Source organism: Carassius carassius, chromosome 45 (genome assembly GCF_963082965.1).
Source record: "Carassius carassius chromosome 45, fCarCar2.1, whole genome shotgun sequence".
Lineage (NCBI taxonomy): Eukaryota > Metazoa > Chordata > Actinopteri > Cypriniformes > Cyprinidae > Carassius > Carassius carassius.
In genome coordinates, this window is record NC_081799.1 from 4752540 (window position 1) to 4769226 (window position 16687).

A 16687-nucleotide genomic window follows, 5' to 3' on the forward strand; every position below is an offset into this window, starting at 1 on the left:
ATAACTATTAAATTGTGAAATATGAAATATGTATTTATGTGATGCAAAGCTAAATTTTCAATATTTCTTATTATCAATGCTGAAAAAATGTTTGCTGCTTATTTGTTTGTTTGTTTTGTTTTTATAAACTAATAATGCTTGGGACAGCAAGCAAATATATTTATAATGTTACAAACAAATAATAAATAAATAATAAAAACAAACGAACAAACAAATAAATAAATACGTTTGACTGGTAGCTATTATTAAATGTGCATAATCTAATCTGATTTCATCTTTATTATCTAAAACCTAAATACTATCATTCGTCACCGGTTATATGTAACAGTTTAATGATAAATTTGACATTATATAACACTAGATTATAAAAAGTATAATAATTAAAAAATACAATAATAATAAAAAGTACACTATCTGTAAAATAATTGTTAAAAAGTGTGTAGTTGTAATTTCTAACTGGGTGAGATACATTTTAAGCTGTTTTAAAACAGCTCCTACACACACACACACACACACACACACACCTGTGACTGCATATTAGTTTAATCCAATATTAATGTGAAAGTTACAACGTTGCTTGGCATCTAGTCCTAACATCTAGTCCTAACATCCTTTCTTTCACGTCTGGACTTGTTTGGGACAAATCCTGCCCTGCTTCTGTACATAACATGCATTCCTGGGTTAATTTGAGGAGAAACGTCTGATCTGATAACTTTAATTAAATAAATATCAACACCTTGAAAGCAACTGCATAGCAAGTCCGAATGCCATGGGTCATCATCAAAGACCAATATCCTCAGGGTTCACGCCACATCAACTAGAGGCTGTAAGAGGTTAAGAAAGGACACCTCAGCGAGGGGGAGAGCGTCCTGCTGAGCCTGCTGGTGAATACAAAGTAATTCTCATTTAAGAATATGCAGGAATGCAAAGGAGTTGACTTTCCAAAGATAACATCAACCTTACATCTTGTTTATTTAAGATCTTTTTAATTGCCAAATGTTTTATCAAAATCAACTGCAGGCGGCAGATCCTTTTCCTATTTAGCTCCCAAACTCTGGAATATCCTACCTAACATTGTTCGGGAGGCAGATACGCTCTTACAGTTTAAATCTAGATTAAAGACCCATCTCTTTAACCTAGCATACACATAACATACTAATATGCTTTTAATATCCAAATCCGTTAAAGGATTTTTAGGCTGCATTAATTAGGTAAACCTGAACCGGGAACACTTCCCATAACACCCAAAGTACTTGCTACATCATTAGAAGAATGGCATCTACGCTAATATTAGTCTGTTTCTTTCTTATTCTGAGGTCACCGTAGCAACCAGATCCAGTACGTATCAAGACGAGATAGTGGATCAGCACCTTGAAAGGACCTCTACATCCCTGAAAGACAGCGAAGACCAGGACAACTAGATGAGCCCCAGATACAGATCCACAGTCAAGACCTTGTCTACTAGACGGCCATCGGGACAAGACGACAGGAAACAGATGACTCATTTGCACAATCTGACTTTGCAATTGAAATGCTGGTTTCGTCTGGTCAGAGTTTTCATCCAAAATATCTCAAATTGTATTGACGAATGGAGTTTTACAGATTTGAAACAACATGAGGATAAGAGATTAGTAACAAAATTTTCATTTTGGGTTGGAGTAACCCTTTAAGTCACCATTTATCAAAGTCTGAACCTGATCTTCATGCTGGGTCTTTATTAGACTGATGGATCGGTGTGACCCTTCTCAGGTTTTAGATTAGAACAATACTCACAGGAAAACAAAACATATTTCTGACACACAGTGGCGATAAAGCAATAGGGAGGTGGGGGAGGGGGGGTAAAATCTAGAGTGCCTTACATGGATTGCAAAAGTTGGTTGGACATGAGCCTCCTCCGTTGAGACCTCCACCCTTCATTGGTTCATTCCCATTTTGCATGTCCCATTTATAGTTCTGCATTGCATCATAACAGGTGGTTGGTCGTATCCTTGCCTTTCCCTCTCCCTAAAAAATTACAGACACTGAACCGGTTTCACTCTCTTTAATGTGCCTAGAATGTGGGTTAACACCCCTTGGGATTGTTTCAAGACTGACTAATACATTACAACTTTCACACTGACTCTGATTACATTTCATTTTGCATTTAGGATATACCTTTGGTGTGATCTATGGGTAGATTTACAGTATACAGGACTAGTTCCCCCTTAAAGCTTTCAGATGGACTACAAAAGTCTTATTGACTACAAGAAATGGTACATTGATGCCAAAGGTCAACACAGACACGTCAATGCAGTTCTATTTTGAAACAATTTGGAGATTTGTAGCCCCGCCCCTTTTCAAAACAGTTATTAGCTGTGCTTCTACGCCCAATGGAAAATATGAAAAAATATGCCCAATGGAAAACGTCAATTTCACAAAAACTCCAAGAAACACCAAATACATGGCCACTTTCAAGTATAAGGGTCTTTCCTTTCCATTACTGCTTTGACAACCCCTTATTTACAATGCAAACCTCTGCAGTGCATTAGGGCAAGTTTAAAGAATTGGCTCTCTGTGCTGCTTTGCTAAAGATAACACATCTATATTTCATTTGATAAAAAATAATAGCTATTGTGGTGGCTGTGAAATACGTAAACCTACCAACATCCGCCACCACGACTTATCAAAAGAAAGAAAAAAATATGTCATTTTTTTTTTTAAACATCTCAGATATCCACTTCAACAGTTAACAGTTAAAGTTCTGATTTTTATAATAGCACACTGCAGTTTTGTTGTCTGCCACTTTAAATGCTCAAGCTCTTTAAAGCAGGATAAGCTCTGATTGCTTGTTTATAGGGCATTTCACACAGCATACTGTAAATATTGTTTCAACTTATTTCGTAAGTATGGTGATCAGCGATAAATGTATGGATGCTGAAGTGCAGGCACTTGTAGCACTGCCAGTTGTTATTGGGAGATTCTTAGTCCTCCTTTCTGTTCTTTCAATCGCTTTACATTACTGTGAAATCCGCGAGACACAACAAAAACACAGTTCCGATCACAGCGTCCTCCATCCTCCTGTTGCAACGCCACACACAAATGACATCGCTGTTGACCGGCTTAAGTCACTTATTACTATATACTGTTGGTGCGAATGCAACCCTTTAAATGGTACTGCGAAATAGTTTCTTGCAAAATCGTCCCAGTACTTTAGTACTGTACATTTAGTTTAGTTAGGAGCTAAAGCGGTGTGAAAGACCCTAAAGATTTTTAACCCATTACCAAAAAAAAAATAATAATAATTTGCTCTGAAAGTGATTTCAAAGATATCATTCCTCATTGCAGTTATCATTATAGTTGTGGTGTGGACTGTATGATATTCTTTAATATTTAGAATTGTTTTTAAATCTATATCTTTATCATAATTGTTATATTTATCACCCTTGGTGTAAACATACCTTTAGAGGTGGATCTTCATGCTTACCGTTTTGCAAAAATTCTCTGAATAGTTATTTCTTTTGAAAAAGTACTTTTTCACAAGTGTTCCAAAAGCACATTCTATATTGTTTGAATATGTGTCGTATGAATGTAATCTGGACGTTCTACAGTATATTCATCATGTTTTCATTGCCATATGACTTGACAGCATCAGTTGCAATAGTAAATGGCCATTGAATGCCCATTTCAGAATTTCGCTGGACCATTTTGCCTACTATTTTATGAATACTGTAAATCTGGACATGAAAAAGAGACTGATATACTTCGGTTGCCTGTTTTGCTTGCATTGAAGTGCAAGGAAAGGATGACTGTGTACTTCCACAATATATATGGGAAAGTATTGTCTAAAAGACATGCACAACCATATTCAAAAGCATAGGCATGTATCCATATTCAGACACAGCACACGACCAAACCACATGGATGTCTATGCTACCCTGCTTGGTTTATGAACTTCAGTGAAGAAGATTTTCAGTGAATAGAGGCTTAAATTTTGGGCAACTAGGATATTCTTTGAAGAAAGAAGGTCATTTGGGTTTGGACTGACTTGAGTGTAGTAAGTAAACTATCACAGAACGTTCATATCTTGATGAATAAACTCAAAACAGACGTCCATCTGAACTGATATGCATGACTCTGTCTTGGAAAACAATGGTAGTTATCCAGCTGTGCATGGTTGTGCAAGCTTTTCAGACAATAATTTCCCTGATGGACTGTGGAAGTTAATGGCCATCCTCTTATTGCACTTCAATGCAAGCTAAACAGGCCACCCAGAACATGAAAGCCTCTTTTTCCCTCCAACCCACACTGTCAGAGCTTTTACTGAACAGGCATCCCAGTCGAGATCTCTAGCCCTTCTCCAAACAACCAATAACATGTTCTACCCATCGAGCTCCCCATGTCTCTGTTATTTATCTATCAAATATATAACTGAGCTATACTCCCTGCAACATAATAATAGCATTCATTACACTTAAGAGGAGTAATAGACCATTTCTACGACTTTGATAAGCAGCCAAAAAAAACGAGACTGTACAAACTGTACAAAGTCCCTATTTAAAGACTAGTCGAACAGAGTTGATTTGTGTTGTACCACATGCAAACTCTGCATGTAAATGTCTCACAGGGCCCAGGGAAGCTTTATGTCAACTTTGCGTGTGGAAGCTATGTGTATAATGATGGGCTAAGTAAGGGTGTCATCCCAAGAGACAAGCCTTAGCTCTCCATCCTGTTGGCAGGTCAATAGTAGACCTCCCTTGCATCAGTGAGCCTCTGGGTAGTACAGTCACATTCAGTTATTATGCTAGCTTAATCAGTTTGGGGCATGTTGATATGACATAAATTGAAACATTTTGCACATTACTGGAACTAAACACAATACAATCTCAATCATTTGAGATTTCCAAACTAGGTTCATTAGAAAAACATGTCTGTAACATTTTTTTTTTCTTTTTGCATAATTCTGAAAGTGTACAAATACAGTCAGTTCACTGCAATATCCAGTTGAAACAAAAACCAGTTGCAGTAAAACACAAATTATGATTACAGTAGTATATTATCAATTAATAATGACCATTAATGATGCAATGATTATTTTTGCGTATCCTTGCACAATACTATGTTAAGGTCTTAAAACACTTTTACCGTGGTTTATGATTCCTCTACACTTGCTCACTTGAAATATGTCTGCTTTTGTACAAAATGAAAAAGAATTACCTAAATGTACCGAACGAATCCCTTAAAACTATGTAAGATAAGCAAATGCATTTTATATCACTTTTGCTGTCATTAACACTATCGGGTAGATTTAGGGTTGGGTTTAAACTTGCTTGTTAGCTGACCTGGTACAAAACTGAACATGTGATGCAAAGTGTAAGTCAGGTAAGTCCAAGAGGTTTAGGTTTAGGGTATGGATTAGAGTAGATGGTGCCCTATTTTTAAACTTGATATAGCATTAACTTTTTAGCGGCAACTCACCAGACATATGATTTCAAAAGAGCTGTGATACATACAGCAACCAACATAATAAATAGTCAGATTGTTTTTAGCACCACACACTAGACTAGAGACTTCACTTTAAAAGGTCAAGAAAGATGCAACATGCAATGTAATATAATTTTCCATAAACGCCAAGCATGTTCTTTCAAAGAGCCTTTATATATATATATATATATATATATATATATATTATTTTTTTTTTTTTTTTTTTTTTTTTTAGTGTAACCAAATGCAGTACTGTCTCAATCATTGGAGAGTTCTCAGTGTGTACCATACTTTAGGTTCACAGTCAGAAGTCTGGCTTTGAAAGGCTAGATGTTAGCTTGTGAGTATGTTAGCATAAACACATACAAGGCTGACAACATAGATTTACACCAGGATGAGGTTACATAGCAATGCAATGCTACAAGCTGTTACAGCTTGAAAGTGACAGACTTAACCAGAGACCAGAGCAAAATATGACACAGCTAGTGTTTTGGCTAGCCTCCTGTCAGGAAATTTAACTTGTTTGGATTAATCGCCACAAAAAGGGCATTTAGCTCCCTTACGGGGCACTTTTTCTTCTCACTCTTTTTTCGTAAACTTTTAACGGAGTGTGCTTTGTGTTGAACCATCTGTATAACACATGTCAAAGGGTTAAGAGCTTGCGATTTTATACAGAGCACACCAGTTCCCATGCAAAGGCTTTTAACATTCTTCTTCAGCTTGGCATTAGGAATACAATATAAAAAGATGAAGTGTTTTGGAGACTGTTGAGTCTATTAAAAAAAAAAGGAGAGATTTGTTTTTAACTGAATAATCATTTTAACCTAAAGACCCAAATATAGAAAAAAAAAATTTGAAAATATTATTTAACCTTTTAAATGTAGTAAGAGGCCTCTAATAGAATTTTAGCACTATAATATATAATAGTAATGAATTATAATGACTGGTTGTAAAGACAATATATTTAATAATAATAATAATAATAATGAAACAATAATTATAAAAATATATGAAAAAAGCACATAAAATACAGAATTGGTTGATGATGAAAATTAAAAACATAAAACTAAGATTATGAAGATACGAAGAAATGCTATTATAGTATCAAAATAATACTAAAAAAAAACTAACTCCAGCTTTTTACTTAGAGTTTTTATTTCACCATAAAGAATGTTTGGTTGCAAGCACCTAGGCATGCAAATAATAATATAAATTATATATATATATATATATATATATATATATATATATAATTATAATTATATATATAATTATATATAATTATATATATAATAAATAAATATATATCATAGTACAAAGCCATGGTACAGAAACGCAGATGTTCAAAACCTGGTGGTGTGTCTACTGCCAACAAGTTCCTCTGCTCTCTCTCCAGGATGGCTGAGACAGAGGTAGAGTAGAGTAGGGGGTTTGGGGTAAAGAGGGGGGTTAATTGGTTCCTTATGTCAAATTACACCAAGTTTTCCTCCAAATAACAAGGCTTTTTTGTTTCAAATAATGGCTTTTGCATCTCTTTCCATTTGCGAAGGTAGAGGCAAAGCAACAAACTCAGGAATGAAGCGATCGGTAGTTCACATTTCTTGTTTCCTTTTATTTCAGGTTAAATTTGGTGTCAAACGTGCACTGGAGTAAAACTGGAATTGTATAATTTATGGAGAAAACGCGTGTTAGCCTATGCAAAACTGCTACACTGCTGAGATGTTGTGGATGGTTGCCAGGGCATTCTTGTGTTGTTATGTACTGAATGGACATTAGGTGCTTGCCTACTGGTCAAAGTAAAACAAGCCCAACTTCATGGATGTTTTGAACATTTGATAGTCTTATAGCGGCTGAACTCCATAAGTTTGACTGCTCTGAAAAGTCATTAATATGTAATAACAATTTAATAGTTAAAAAAAAATGCTTAAAATCAACCAGTAGCTTTACCCAAAATCAACACCGGAAAGAATATGTTTATTAGATGCCTGCATAGCACCTGTTAGCTCAGCTTGTGAAGTGATTGGTTGATCAAAACCATGCAGATATTTGGGGTAATACAGACCAGACCTCAGATGTCTTTGAAGATCCTGTTTTATGTTTTTTTTCAACCAAGCGTTTCTCTTCGATTTTTCCCCTGCAGAGAGAAGAAATAGCTAGAATGGTAATACTGAAGCACCAAGGTTTATGTAAGCCTATATGGAAGGCATTAACTCAGAAATGTATTTGAATCTGTGAGTAAACTGACAAGATGGTGGGATTGGAAGTTGCAATGGGCTTCAAAGGGATTCACCAATCCTGCCATGACCCCCAGGACACACACACGGTGAGGTATCGCTAGCACGCAGCGAAAATGTGATTACTGACATCAATGACTCAATAACTAACATTGTCATAGAAAGAAGCTCCATGAGTCACTTTTTCCTTATAATTCCTTATAACACGCATGTAGAAGATCTCACATCCTGCAAGGAATGTTCATCTGGGAGAAATGGTCATTATGCCAGACAGCTTTAGTGATGGGCCACATACAATATCAGTTAAATATTACACTTCAAGTATTTCTTAAATTTCTCAGGAATTGTACATGGCCAGATGTCACCGGTGGACTCTGTACCTTATTTTTTATCTTTTTAATTAGCAGAGACATTAGGGCTTTAATGTGTGGTGGTATTTACTGTGTGCATGAACATTTGCACTCTGAATTGTACTGGTTATTCACCGTGTGTGTGTGTGCATCAAATTTGTAGAGGGTTTTGTTGTTGCTATTATTTAATTTGCCCTACTTGACTCTTTTGACACCTACTCATGGACAAACCTGGCATCCTGCTTCCTTTTTTTATTACTATGCCCATATTTGGATTGTGCTTCCTCCCCTGCTAATGTGACTTAATCTGTTTATTAGAACTCGTCACCATGCACCACCTTTCTGCCCATATTTGGGCAATACTTCCTGTCGTTGAGTTACTTTATAATTGTCTCTGCCTTGCTGCTGATGATTTGAAATGATCAACTAATTGTTTAATAGCTGGCCATGCCTTGGTTGAAGGAGATAAAAACTAGTTCTGAAAGAGAAGCAGCTTGCCTGGTGGTGGTGGTTGATCTGCTGCCATTGTGTTTAAAGGACTCTCCCATTCTACAAATGAAGCCCAGGTTCCTAAGCCTCCCTGTTTGAACACCGGTGTACTGCAGCTGGATTTCTTCCAACGCTCTCTAATGTTGCCTGAAGGGCCGTAATATTTTATTACCACACAGTGTCCCTTTGTATCTTTGGTGTCGGTGTTCATTGTGGTTGCTTGCTTCTTGCCTCTGCAATATCCATCCTGTGGTTCCAGTGTCTGGTGCTGACCTGAAGATTGTGGCTATCCTCGAACTTCCCTCAACGCTTGCTAATGTTTCCTGAAGGGCCGTAACTATATTTTATTGCATTGCAGTGTGTGTGATCTCTGCTATCTGTGACGTTGGTGGTAATTTTTGGTGCTCTTTTCTAGTCTCTGGTTTATCCATTTGGGTTTCTGGGCCCAGTGCTGCTGTGAAGACTGCCTTGGTTATGCCGGAATCTCCGTTGACGCTCTGTGTTTGCTGCCTAGAGTATTGTAACATTTTCCTGTGGGTCTGATGACTGCCGTGACCCTCTGGACGTGTCCGCTCAATTGTTGAGGGAGGTCAGCTGCTGCGAACTACCTAGAAGCCTCCAGTCACTGAACCTTGACCTTTGAAGAGGGTTTTAGAGACTTGATCTTAGAGGACTTTCCTTTACATTAATATTTACTATTTAGTGCTTGCTGGCCCATTAATAAAGTGTATTTTGTATTTCAACTTTTGACTGTCTGTTGGGTTTCTGTGGCTGGGACCTGAGTCAATTATTTAACGTCTCTTTTTCTGGCGTAGTCGGCAGGGTCCCAGCAGCGGAACACAACAGCCATGTCTGACCCTCCTGGTAGTGCAGCTAACCAAGAGGCCGGAGGAAATGTGGCCCATTTGTTAGTACCATGGTTTATGGGGGGGCCATGGATACCTCGTTTTAGTGGGGAGAAGGGAAAATTTAGATCATGGAGGTCTCAGGTAGAAGGTATGCTGAGGGCCCAAGGATTGACCACACAACAAGGGGTGGATTTTCTGTTGGCAGCTCTAGATGGGGAGGCAAGGTGCCAGGCACGATTATTTAAGGTGGAGGAGACAGCTGATACTAAGACACTGCTTGATGCCCTACAAAAGATGTATGGTGATGGAGGAAGTCGAGTACAGCGACGGTAGTGGAGTGGAATCCTTTATCTTGAAATTGCGGGAACTCTACTTCGACTGGCAGGGACGTGAGCCAACCCAAGAAGAGGAGGGCGAGTACCTGTTAGATCAGTTCACGTTGAACTTAAGACCAGGCCCAATCCAGCAAGAGATCCATCGGCAGGTGCGCCGCAATCCACAGTTGACATTTGCCGCCGTCTGCTATGAGGCTGTGGCTCTCCAGCAAGAGCAGCAACATGGAGAAGACCACACCTGGGTCAGATGGGCTAAGACACCCACAGCAGTAGCCTCACCAGTCAGCACCCTAAAATGCGACACACCTGACCCGAGCCAACTGAAAAACTAACTCCAGGCAGAACTTCGCAAGGAAGTGGCAGAGCATCTGAAGGGTTTGAGTGCTTCCATTGTTGAGGAACTCCGCAAACAGATATCACCTCACCATCAAGGGGCATTTGGCAGGGACAGGCGCTCACTCTTCTGGAGTGATTACTAAGTCCCAGCTTGTTGGAGAATGTCCACGTGTTGAAGTGGAGGCTAATGGAAAAATTATCTCTTGTGTCCTTGATACCGGCTCCCAAGTCACCTTGGTGAGTAAAGCCTTCTTTACAAGACATTTTGGGGATATTGACATGAACTGTGCCCATGACTCTCCCTGGTTAACTTTACGAGCTGTTAATGGATAGCAGATACCATATGTTGGCTATGCAGCTGTTGATTTTGCTGTTGGGGGTATCCATGTTCCACAGAAGTGGATGGTGCTGGTTGAAGATGGGTGTATGGGAGCAGACCATGCCATTCTAGGAATGGATGTGATTGCACACTGTTGGGATGAATTGGCCAAGGGTAAACACCCTGGGTTAGCAGCTTTTAAGTCTCTTGTGTCATCTGTAGCAGGTCAAGTTTGGGAACAGGCCTTCTCTGTTTGCCAGAGGGTGACAACTGAAGGGCACGCCATCCCATTTCAAGGGGTTGCTCGACTGCCCCGGCAACCACCAGTGTTTATCCCCCCTGAGTCTGAGATGGTGGCATGGGCTCAACTTCAGGAAGGACCCCCGAAGGCAGTCCACAATGCGTTAATAGAACCCCTTGAGGACCAGGATGGGGAGTGGTATGTAGCACGGTCTCTAGTGGTGGTGAGAGGAGGTAAGCTGGCAATGAGATTACTGGATTAATATCCAGTAGAGGTCCCACTGAGCCGGCCATTGGCCAAGGTTACGCAGACTGACAAGTGTGATGTTCATATGGGACGGGAGTTGGTGGTTTAGTCTGACTCCTCTGGAGCTGTGGAAGTGGCAATCAGAGCTGTGACTAATCCTCCTAACCCTTTTGAACCCTCTACTCTTACAGATTCTATCTTTACCATCGAGGGAGATGGTCTTGAACACAGATCAACATCAACGTATTCTGCAGCTCTTAAAGAAGTGGAACAGTGTGCCAGTTTGCCTTGCATGATGATGACTTTGGCAGAACTAATGTAGTACAGCATCAGATACCCACGGGTGCAGCTCCGCCCTGTTGAGAGTGCTACCGTCCTGTCCCCCCGACTCTTTATCCGGAAATGAGGATTCTTCTACAAGGCATGATAGACAGTGGGGTGGTCCGTGAAAGCTCCAGTCCATGGGCAGCACCAGTAGTTCTGGTTAAGAAGAAAGATGGTAGTTGGAGGTTCTGTGTGGACTATCATAAGCTAAATGCAGTTACCCATAATGATGCATATCCATTACCTCGCATCGAAGAGTCCCTCACTGGGCTGAAGGGGGCCCAATGGTATTCCATAGTTGACCTTGCAAGTGGATACTGGCAAGTTGAAATGGGCCCCCAAGACCGCCAGAAGACCACATTTACCACCCCGATGGGCCTCTATGAATTTGACCATATGCCTTTTGGCCTGTGTAACGAACCAGCAACCTTCCAGAGGCTCATGCAGAGGTGTTTGGTGTCCATGGTGCATGACTTTTTGTTAATTTACTTGGATGATGTGGTTGTGTTCTCCCCTGACTTTGACAGCCATCTTCACCATTTGGAACAGGTGTTTCGGAAGTTGCATGATCATGGCCTGAAGTTGCAACCAAGGAAGTGCAAGTTGTTTCAGCAACAGGTAACCTACCTGGGTCATGTCATCAGCAACCAAGGTGTAGCAACTGACCCTCAGAAGATGGCTGTGGTAAGGGAATGGCCTATCCCACAAACCATCAAACAAGTGCGTTTCATTCTGGGTTTTGTGGGGTATTATATGAGATTTATTCATGGCTTTTCACAACTTGCTGCCCCTCTTCATGCCTTGCTGAAGGGAACGGCCACTGCTCAACAGGAAAAAACTAAGGTGGATTGGACCGTAACCTGCCAGGACTCCTTTGAGAGGCTAAAAAATCCTTGGTATGTGCCCCAGTCCTTGCTTACGCTGACTTTTCTCTACCTTTCCGACTGTTTACTGATGCTAGCCTGGAGAGCTTGGGAGCAGTACTGGCCCATGAACAGGATGGACAAGAGAGAGTCATAGCTTTTGCTAGTCGGAGTCTGCATCTCGCAGAAAGAAATTACCAAAATTACAGCTCGTTCAAACTCGAACTTTTGGCTCTGAAAAGGGCCATAACAGAGAAGTTTAAGGATTATTTGTGGGGGGCCACCATCGAAGTTTTTACAGACAACAGTCCACTTGTACATCTAGCCACTGCCAACCTCGGAGCTGTGGAGTAACGTTGGTTGAACCAGCTGGCCAACTGCCAGTACACCATCAAGTTTCACCCTGGTAGAACTAATAAAAATGCTGATGCCCTTTCCAGGTTTCCGGGTGAGTGTGTCGACGCTGTGGTAAGGGTGGTGGCTGAACCAGCTGATTCGGCCCATCTGGTGAAGGACATTCATCAGAATTCGGACTGGTGGTATACTGCCAGTTTCAGGACCCAGGGTTGCAGCTCCTGTGGACCTGGAAAGCTGCAAATACACTTCCACCACCTCATGAACGAAGAAGTGCTCCTCAACAGGGAAAGCGACTCCTGCTTGAGTGGGAACGTATTGTAATTCGTGGCAATAAAATGCAACGCCGATGCACCGTCCCAAGGACTGGTGAGATATACTGGCAAGTGCATGGCCCAGCATGGTGAAGAGCATGGAGACCTGGACGACGACTTGTCTTCGTTGTCTCCGGCAGAAGCCTGGACCTGAGGTAAGAGCTCCCCAGGCACCTATTTCCACGTCCTACCCCTTTGAGGTATTGGGAATAGACTACCTTTCACTGGGAAGACCCGGGGACCCTTTCCCTTATATTTTAGTCATGACTGACCTCTTCTCCAAGTATGCTTTTGCAGTACCAACAAAGGACCAGTCTGCAACTACTACAGCCATGTACAGGGCTATGATCCAGGTGGTGGGGTGCCCAGAAAGGATCCTCTCTGACCATGGGGGGGGGGGGGGGGGGCTTTTCAGTTAGCAGTAAAGGAACAACTGTACCAGTTGTATGGATGTATGTATATATTATATATATATATATATATATATATATATATATATATATATATATATATATATATGCACATTTACATACAAACACATTTGTAGAGAGAATTCTATATTTTAATTCTTTAAAAACAACAAAATCACTCACTTATTTATACATTTTTGTCACTTTATTTGGGTACATTCATTTACTATAAAAATACTGTGATTTGAGTGATAACATTTAACCCTCTGGAGTCGATTAACACATATACGCGTTATGAGTCATTTTCTCCTGATAACCCCGAAAAGAACTTAAAGTACACTTTCAGTTTTAATCGTACAGATAAGAGCAATACATCAATCGAATCTGTAAAGGGTCTACTTTTTTTTATGACCGTTATGACCATGATGATCTAAGTTCTGCTGAGATAGTTAGGCCCTGTTACTGAACCCTTGTTTTATGCCACATAGACTGTTGAGTAGAAGACCATTCTACAGCACATATTGGAAGTAAAGATGGCACTAGTTAGTGATTAGGCACCATACAGTCTCATTGACTTGGTTGGATACCCAGTGTGTTAACTGGTAAAGAGCAGTTTTTCAATATTTCAAATCCATGATCGAGAATTTGAGGGAGGTCAATTTTCCAATCATACTTCACAGCAGGTTCTAGTTGGTCATACAAATTTGTCATATTGATCGGCAAAAAGGTGCTTGGTTTGTGACATTGGTAGCACTTGATTTTACAGGCCTGTTCGGCGTGTACATAGTATGTACTTATTATAGCAATTACAATAACTGGATAATAACTAGCTTCTAACCCTGAACCTACCTTAAACCTAAATTAATCCATGATGTTACCTTATACTACTCAGTACTTTCTTAGATATGTACATTGCAAGTACAGTAAAATATAATAACTATGACTTCTTTGCGAGATATGCTTTATAAATTGCTACACTACAGACAATGGACCCACAACTTTTTGCCAACATTTTGGATCTTTAGTATCATAACTACTTTTAGTTAGCTAGTGACTCCCCAAAACAAAAATGTCAACATGCACAGCTTTAATTTATCTTTTAAAAGAATCTAAGTAGCTATCCATTGTTGCTGTGTCCAGTTTTGTCTATCAAGCATTAAAGCAAATTACTTTAGCTGTAACACAGGCAGTATTTACAGTCCGGTTCCCCATGTACATACTATGTACTTATTATAGTAATTACAATAACTATGTAATAACTAGGTACTAACCCTGAACCTACCCCTAAACCTAACCCTACCCCATGTAGTTACCTTGTATTACCAGAACTTTCTTAGATAAATACACTGTAAGTACACTATAAGTACATGTAAGTACACATACTGTAAAATAAAGTGCAACCGAAGATTTGCTATTTTTGCTATTTTTGTTCACAAAATAGGCCAGTAACCTCGAAACATGAAAGCGTTGTGGCAGTTTTCAATAACACTGGATCCAGTTTAGGTGATCAAATGGAATTTTATATGTCAGTATGCTTTATTGTCATTAAATTTGGGGATATTTTGGTTTATTTTGGAATTTCTTTTCTCTCTTCATTGACAGTAAACATCTAAACTAACACTCAAAAAAATGAAATGTTGGGTTTAATTAAAAATATTATGTCAACAGGTTCCACACAATTTGTTTAAGTAATCTCAACAAACAATAATTTAGTTCATTTTACAAAAGAAGTTTAAGTAAACTTAACTTAACAAACCTTAGTAGAGTCAACAAACAAAAATTGAGTTAATTGTACATGAAAGTTGTAATTAATGATGACAAATTTTTTTAATAATGCCACTTCAGAAACACCACCCCCTTTAGTTAGGATTTAATAAGTCCATAACATTGAATCAATAAATAAGAGTGCAGCAGCTCAATACAACTCAACATATAAACCATCTCTTAATTACAGTTCATCAAACAGATCACAAACATGTTTGAAATGCAACGTTGCATTTCCAACCATTTGTTTGTATGTTTTGTTCTAAAATATATCAGAACAAGTTCAGTAAATCAAACATGTTTTTTTTTTTACTCACGTAGCTATCTAATGGTGCTACACTTCTGCAAGAGGGTGACAGAACAACAATTACCCATAATACACTGCAAAATCCTCAGCCAATGAGATTAAAGTCTGTATTGGTTTTATTAATCTGTTACTTTTATGCAACAATGTTATGTTGGCTGGACAAATAATTTTTAAGTAAAGCTGACAATGCACACTTTTTTGTTGAATGAACTAGACTAAATTAAGTTCACATTGTTAAATTATTTTTTTTTAAGTAATCACAACATGAATGGATTAAGTAAAATTGGCAAAAGTGAAAGTACATTTTCTTGAGTGAATCATCTATACTACATCTATTCTAAAGTAATCTATACTACATCTACACATCTGCATCTCTACTAAATGCAAATGGGCTTCATTCAAGAGACGGTACTTGTGCATCTATTGATTTCATCTTAAAATACTTCTAGGACATCTATTCTGAAGCTATTGTTTGAGCGTTTTATGAACATCCTGACAATGTGCTGTTGTGATCTACTAGGGAGATGTTAACGTCACAAAGTCATTACAGCATTCATGTGGGAGTCGACTCATTATTCTTGTTTGACCCAGATCTTAGCTAAAGTGCGTTTACTACAGATTCCAGTAAAACGTTTTCCAATCAAAGACGTCTTCAGCAAATGTCCTCTGTCATTTTGTTAGGAAACTACTAAGACACCATAGCTCATCGCCTCTATCTGTAGTTTATTTAATCTGTCTCTGACAGCAGTCCGGAAGGTCACCAACCCCTCAACCATATGACCTCCTGTTTCCTCTCGCTCGCTCACCCTCATGTCCTGATCTCTTGTTCTGACTGTTCAGCCGGCCTGTTCTGGCAGAAACAAGAGACACCAGGTCTCCTGTCAACTCCCCTGGCCTCGAAATACATGTTTAGATATGTTCCTACTCCCTCTGAAAATATGGAGTAAGAAGTCAGTTGAGTTATGACATGACTGAAAGAATGGGGAAAATGTGGCTGTGATTTCAGTGTCATGCAGGTGCTGTCATGCTAATATGACAATCCTTTTATTTTATTTTTTAATAAAAGGCTAATTACACTAGGCAGTGCAGCCAACTGCATGGATATTTGACATTTTCATGTTATGAATGCACTGAAAAGACAGTCTAACAATGTTTACTGCAGGAAGAAACATTGGTTCTATTGGCTCAAAGCTTGACAGTTTATATAAAGAAGAAAACCTTGTTAAACCCAGCTGTAAGTCAGATGTTGCTCCTTGGTATGCTGTTGTGCAAACTTCAGAAGAAATTTAACCTCAGTTTCATTTAAACAAAGGATTGCGCTGTAAAATTGATCAATGTTCATGTGAAGGGCTGTCATGGAATCATGTTGGGCCACAATTCACAGGAACAGCAGGAAATATTTTCTACTTTTATGCAAAGTCAAACCGCATTTATCCCCCATCAACAAAAAGCTGAGTTAGTAGTGAAGTAGTTGTTTTCCACTTTCAGTGATG